Genomic DNA, 7,488 nt, shown 5'->3' on the forward strand with positions numbered 1-7,488 from the left:
TGTGCTGTCTCACATCCTCTCTGTGCTGTCTCACATCCTCTCTGTCTTGCATCCTCTCTGTCATGTCTTGCATCCTCTGTTTTACACTGCATCCACTTGGCTCTTCTGCCTTCTGGGGAGAGAGGACAGCACCTGTGGTGGTTTGAATATGCTTGACCCATGGGAAGAGGCACTATTAGGAGGTGTGGCTTGTTGGAATAGGTGTGGCCTTTTTGGAGGAAGTGTGTCACTGTGTAGGCCCCGGCTTTGAGGTCTCTTAGTGCTCAAGCTCCACCCAGTGTGGAAGCAAGAGTCTTCCTAGCTGCCTTCAGATCAAGATGTTCTCCTCTCCTTCCAGCACTGTGTCTGCCTGGACACTGCCATGCTTCCTGCCATGATGATAATGGACTGAACCTCTGAACCTGTAAGCCAGCTCTGATTAAATGTTGTCCTTTGTAAGAGTTGTCTTGGTCATGGTGTCTGTTCACATCCATGCAACCCTAGCTAAGACTGCAGCCCTGTAGGACTCCCCAGAGTCTGTGGGGCTCCCACCACTGCCCCATTGCAGGTCTGCTCTTGCTTTTATCATCTGTATTTCCTGAGAGGGGCCATGGGCATTCCTCAGTCTTCACTTCACTTCACCGCCTGCCAGGTTATCATACTAAAGGCAGAGAGCTGCTGGTTTTAAGAAAGGATGAAAATGCTGGGTTCACACTGTGTTGCCATGAGAAACATCTGCTTTCATCAAAGTGGAAGGTAAAAGAACGTTCTTAATCTGTTTCAAATTATTCCATTATGAAAGTGGAGTCAATTGAAGGTTTGCTAACTGGCCAATCAGAGATCACAGTTTTGAGCAAACCTCCCCCAGTGCATACTCCACGGGATCGCTCTCCTGAGAATGTTAGTAGGAGTGAACACCATGTTGGACATAATCCTTTGTTAATGGAGTGTAGGGCAAGGTGGGTTACACACAGTTTCCATCGCTGGGCCTATCAGAGCCTGCAAGCCTGCGCTGCAGACCTCTCAGGGCATGGGGTAATTTCTAAGTTGATGTTCAAGCTCCCAGATTCATATCCTTCTAAACACTCTGTGAAAAACAGATAGAAATCCCAGGGAGGTGAAACTACACTTCCTAATTATTCTAGAAAGACAACTGTGGAAGTAATTCTCTGTAAAATGCCAGAGAATTCCCTCATTCTGTGGACATATGTGAGGATTTTAAGAGGCAGAGGACTGCAGGCTTTGGAGAAAAAGTGGCATTTATACAGTGTTCTCTGGCCTGACCACCGGTCATAGGTGTACATAGCGTGTGTCCTAAAGAGAGCGGGTCATGGCCTGGCATGCTAGCAGTATTGTAATCCAGTTTTTGCTCCCGAGCAGCTGTGTCCCCAATCCCACCCTCGTCACCTCCCTAGCACCCCTTCCTGTACCCGCTCCTGCCCAGCAACAGCACAGAGTGCCTGGCCTGCCTTACACAATGTGTTCACTGAGTGGCCCACCCGTTGTTAGTGACATAAGAGTGTGGCATTGTCCTATAGCCTGCTCCACAGCCTTGGAGAGGTGGGCATCCCAAGACTTCCCTTTCCCTCCTCCCGACTTCCTCCTGCAGACCCTGCAGAGCCTGTGGGCAGGTCTGCTGGGCTCCCCACACCCACTTCTGTCCTGTTGCCTTAGCAACCGAGCCTGAGAAAGTTGGGTTTCCTGGTATCCAAGGTTACAGCATTCAGACAGCTGCTACATGCTACCAATACATATGGATCCAGTTGGTGAATCGGAGGTTTTAATTGATCAGGCGGTATGCCTGATCTGGGTCCACACATGAGACTTTTATTAGTAACCAGAGCCCAGAGTGTAAAAAAGAGCATTGGGTTCCCCTTTCCATGTTTTGTGGTCCTCCTGGAATCAATGGGAACAGCTCCCCTCCCTCCCCGGGATCAGGGAAATAGGCTGTGAATGCAGGGGAGAGAGTGGTAGAGATGGGGGAACAGATGTGTGGGTTTGTCTACTTAGATGGATTTGCACAGTAAGAGGAGGCTTCTCCATATCTTAGAGTTACAAACCTGGGTGGCCCTTTCTGGGTCGTCTCTCAGCAAGGCTTAGCCACACGGGCTCATTAGGCCATGAGTGTAAAATCACACAGGTGTCTCATGCCATCCTACCAAAACCTGAGGAACAGAAAGGTGTTTAGGGGCCAACGTGAGAGACAGAGGACTCTGGGCAGCCATCCTGTGGAACATGGTCCTGCTCCCGGCAAGTGACCTCTTACTGGAAGGAGATTTTATGTCTTCCTTGTGTTTGCTCAGAGAAATTAAAATGCCATTAGCTTCAAGCCAGTTTTCAATGAAAGGTTTGAGGTTATCATGACATTTTCCAAGCTAAAACAACCGGCCTGGTCAGAGACTCTGAAATACAAAGAGAGACAAAGCTGTAAGTCCATGTGATTTCCCATTGATTACACTGATCCATGCAGTGCTGGGCAGTGAATGGGGGCTCCGATTGGACACGCCACCCTGCAGTTTTGGGAGTAGAGGACAGCTTGCTTGCTGGTGCCAGCTCTCGCTTTCCACAGTCTGGTGGCAAGCGCCATTACTCTGAGCCATTCTGATGCCCTCCTCCAGACGTCCCCCGCTAAGAAATCAATTTGATGATTTTATACAAAATAAATGTAAAACAACCTCTCACCCAGTCATGTGCTCAATCAGTTGTCATCAGCAGGAAAAATACTAATGGGACCCACACTTTCCCAGGAAGTTCAGCATGTGAGCGAGGGACACCAAGGGGTAGATACCATGTGAGGGATTCCATGGGGGTAGATTCCTGCTTTTATTCACATGCTCTTTTCTTTCAAAAACTCAAATGATATTTTTTAAAAGATTTATTTATTTATTTATTTATTTATTTATTTATTTATTTATTATATGTGTGTACACTGTAGCTGTCTTCAGACACTCCAGAAGAGGGCATCAGATTTTTGTTACAGATGATTGTGAGCCACCATGTGGTTGCTGGGATTTGAACTCAGGACCTTTCGAAGAGCAGTCGGCGCTCTTAACTGCTGAGCCATCTCACCAGCCCCTCTACTAATATTTTTGTGAGTATTGATACCGATGTTAATAGAAATTTGTGAGTATTGATACCAATGTTAATAGAAATTGACCATGAAACCAGGCGTCTAAGAAACATACAGAATGAATATTAAGAGATCTAATTATTAAGCTCAGATTAGTAAATTCGTAAAGTCATACAGTTCCTACTTCAAAAAGTGTGATCTTTGATTTGTGAGTCATGATCCATTAAAATTTTATTTATTTATTTAATGTGTATGTGTGTTTTACCTGTCTAAATGGCTAAGCACCATGTGTGCAGTTCCCTGAGTGGCCAGAAGAGGGTAGCAGACCACCTGGAACTTGAGCTCTCTCATGATGGCTGACATCTGTCTCCAACTCCTGTTTCAGGCTTTTTTCTGGCTGTCAAGAGTACTCGGCATGCATGAAGGTGCCAGGAACTAATTCTGGGATCCCCTGGAAGAGCTGCAATGGCACTTAACCACTGAGCCACCTCTCCAGCCCCTATGATTTATTTTGTTAAGGAAATTTTATCCCACTTTCCAGGATTTAATAAGCATTTGGGTCTGCAGACTCTGGAACTTTAAAGAATGAGACTGAATTCTTTGCACTACACCTATCTTAAAGACATGTGATATCAGTGTGCCAAGAGCTTTGTTTTAGGGGAATCAGAAGTGGCAAATATTAGTAGTAATTTAATTAAGTTGCTCTGAAAATTTGGGCAGTGTGGCACCTGTACCATCCTGTAGGCTTTTAAGTTAATAAAATTTAATTGTGCAATTTGCTTTTTTATATCACTTATAAAGTTATAAGTGCAAATACAAGAACACCTTCCTGTTACTCAAATTGCCGTGTTGTGGAGACAGCTGATCATCAGATAATACCCAGTACTTTTACGTTCCTTATTTTTTTTTTTAACAACAGCAACAAAATTAAGCACACATTCCACCCCACTTTGTTTAAAGGAAAACCAGACATAGCTGTGCACATCTGTAATGCTGGCCCTTAGGGTTTGGGGGCAGGAAAAGCAGGGGATCAGGCCACCCTCAGCTGCAGTGTGAGGCCTGTGTGGACTACAGGGAGCTTTGTCTCTAAAACCAAAGGAAAGGAAGCCAAGGGAAGACAATATATGTTGTGGTGCGTGTGTGTGCGCACACGCGCGCGTGTGTGAAGAAAATTCTTGTAAGACTTGATTAAATGCAGCCGGGCGTGGTGGCGCATGCCTTTAATCCCAGCACTGGGGAGGCAGAGGCAGGCGGATTTCTGAGTTCGAGGCTGCCTGGTCTACGAAGTGAGTGCCAGGACAGCCAGGGCTACACAGAAAAACCCTGTCTCGAAAAACAAAAAAAAAAAAAAAAAAAAAAAAGACTAGATTAAATGCTCTGTAGATTTGTAATACACAGACTTGTGACAATTCAAACCTGTAACCCTGGCACTTGGAAGGTTGTGAAAGACCCACAACGTGAGGACTCCCCCACATTCTGACTCAGGAGACTCAGGAGAGGCGACACCCCGAATCACTCACGATCTTGCTGCAAACTGCAAGAGGACTTTTATTTAAGAGAGCTCTCGGGCCCACAGGCATACACCACGCAGGGGTAGAGGACCATGGCGCCCCGAGTAGCTGTGTCAGGGAGTATTTAAAGGAAGAAACCACAACTCAAGGAGGTGGGAAGGGCGTTGTTGGAAAATACCAAAAATACCAGTTAAGAGTCACCAGGAAGTGCAAAGTCACAAGAGTCACGAGGAATACCTGGTAATTGTGAGGGTTATCTCTCTCAAGACAGTTTCTAAGAGCCCCTAGCACATTTGCATAGCATAGCAGGTTCCAGCAATGGTCAGGGTGGGTCAGGGTGACTTTCTTTGAATGAACACTCCTTGAACCCAGGAAGCGGGTGGGTGGAGGAATGTCGCTATCTGTTTTATGATTAGCATACCTTGGAGCATTGAGTCACAGAGGTCACATTCTCAAGCCTGGGCCTAAAGGCCTAGAATTTTGCTTTTACATTATATTTTTTCAGTTGAGGAGGATGGCATTAAAGCCCCAGGCCCCTGGGCTTCAGAGTAAGATTCTGTCTCAACAAAACAAAACTTTCAAACAAAAGAAAACAACAAAGGAAACTCCTGCACATGGCGGGTCACATGGCGGGTCACATGGTGGATCACATGGTGGGTCACATGGCAGGTCACAAAGGTGCCTGTCTACATGGCTTTCTGCCCTTTCATCTCTCTTCAGATCCTGGGAAGCTTTCATTGTTTAAAATGTGTTTGTGTTGTTTCTACTGTTTTTTAAGGAAAACTTAAAGCCTCAGGAAATGTTTCAACACTTGAACCCTCACACCTTGAAGAGGATTACTTAAATCAATATTTCCACTCCATTTAACAATGTATTGTTTGGGACTGGGTTGCATGCCGTGGTATACATGTGGACCTCAAAGAACAACTGCCACGAGTTGATTTTCTCTTCCCCTCGTGACCCTGGGGATCAAACTTAGGTCTTCAGGCTGCACGGGAAGTACTTTACTTGCTGAAGCATCTCATTAAGTAGCCCTGCATATTGTTCTTAGGTTTTAACACTATAGCATTGGGGATGAAGCTCATGTAAAAAACCCTGAGTCTAGTCCTTAACACTGCAAGTATATATACATACATACATCATACATATACATGCATGCATACATACATCATACATACATACATACATACACACAACCATCAAAACCAGATTATTCCAGGCTATTAGTCTATGATCTTGTTTCTTCCCACATTCATCTCTGTGAATAGTTTGAAGTTCGGGGTAAGGGCATTTCCATCCTGCCCTGTATCTGACAGGTGTTAGGTTTGAGCACAGAAACCGTCTCCCCTGGGGTTCAGAGTTACCGTAATTAAGCTGGGGAGATGCACAGAGTGGAACCTGGTGGCACATGCAATCAGACTGAAGTGGACTTCAGAACCAGTCACCGGATCTTGTCTAAGTTCTATTTCTTTCTCCACCCAACACAGTGAAAATGGGCCAGAGGCTCCGTTTGCATTACAGAGGCAGAGGCCCGCATGTTTGGGGCGCTGTACCTAGGGATCCTTTTTCTGTTCTCCTGTTTGTCCTTGGGCAGGTGACCCATACACAGCTGTGCCTTTGTTCTGCTGTCCCAGCAAGGGCAGCAGGGCTTCCTAGTTTTGTATTTCCCCTCCCACCAGCGCAACAGCAGCCCCCCTCCTAGTTCCTAGCTCAAGACTCACAGTGAGGAGCGACCTTTGCTGTTAGAACCTCAGCTTGGAGGGGTGAAGGGAGAAGAGAATTGAGCTGCTTTCAGGGGCTTAACTGGAATCAGTCCTGGGTGAGATTAACAACCTGGACGTCCTGTCCTGCCCTCCCTTTCCGGCTCATCCCTCACGCTCTGCCGTGACACCTAGTGCCCTGATGTACTGTGGGAGATTTAGTTAGCTTCTTTTGGTTGTTGTTTTTGAAGATTTATCTTTATAATTTTTTAATCATGTGGGCATGTGAGTGCAGGTGAGAGAGGACGTCGGAGGCATTGGGTCCCCTGGATCTGGAGTTACAGTCAGTTGTGAACTGCCTGACATGAGTACTGAGAACCAAACACAGGTCCTCTGTCACAGCAGTCAAGGGTTCTTACCTGCTGGGCCACCTCTGCAATTCTTTGCTTTTGCCTTGTTTTTTATGCTTTTGGGGTGGTTTGTTATTTTTTTGATTTTGGTTTTTGTTTGTTTGTTTTGGTAGGATGTAGCCATCTGTGAACTGGCTCCTGTGTTGCTGCTGTTTGCCTTTAAGACAAGGTCTCCTGTATCTCAGGCTGTTAGCTGGCTCTGTGCTGTGGCTGACATTTGTTAAGATGGAGTCTGGTGTATCTCAGGCTAGTCAAACTTGCTGTTTAGCTGAAGATGGCCTGGAGCTCAAGCCACCCCAACAGCATAAAGAGCATCCCAAGTGCTGACACTACCAGTGTGTGCCACCAAACCCAGGGCTCTGCACCCTGGGTAAGCACCCTACCAACAGACAGCAACGGGAGCCCCGGCGATGTCCTCAACAGAGCCTTTGTACAGCAATCAGTTCTCCTCTGTACTTCAAGTTCAGTCAATCATTCCAGTCATCAACCCAACACAATTGTTGCTCTTCTGCAATCAGCCAGACATTTTGCAAGGGACACAAGGATCTATTTGTGAATCCATCAGTCATCCAACCACAAAAATATTTAAAAAAATTTTTAACAACTTGGATCAGGGAGAAACTCATGAGACTCTCTGCTCTCTTCAAGGATCTCCCGCCGGGCGTGGTGGCACACGCCTTTAATCCTAGCACTCGGGAGGCAGAGGCAGGCAGATTTCTGAGTTCGAGGCCAGCCTGGTGAGCTCCAGGACAGCCAGAGCTATAAAAGAGAAACCCTGTCTCAAAAAACCAAAAAAAAAAAAAAAAAAAAAAAAAAAA

This window comes from Mus caroli, chromosome 15 (genome assembly GCF_900094665.2).
Source record: "Mus caroli chromosome 15, CAROLI_EIJ_v1.1, whole genome shotgun sequence".
NCBI lineage: Eukaryota > Metazoa > Chordata > Mammalia > Rodentia > Muridae > Mus > Mus caroli.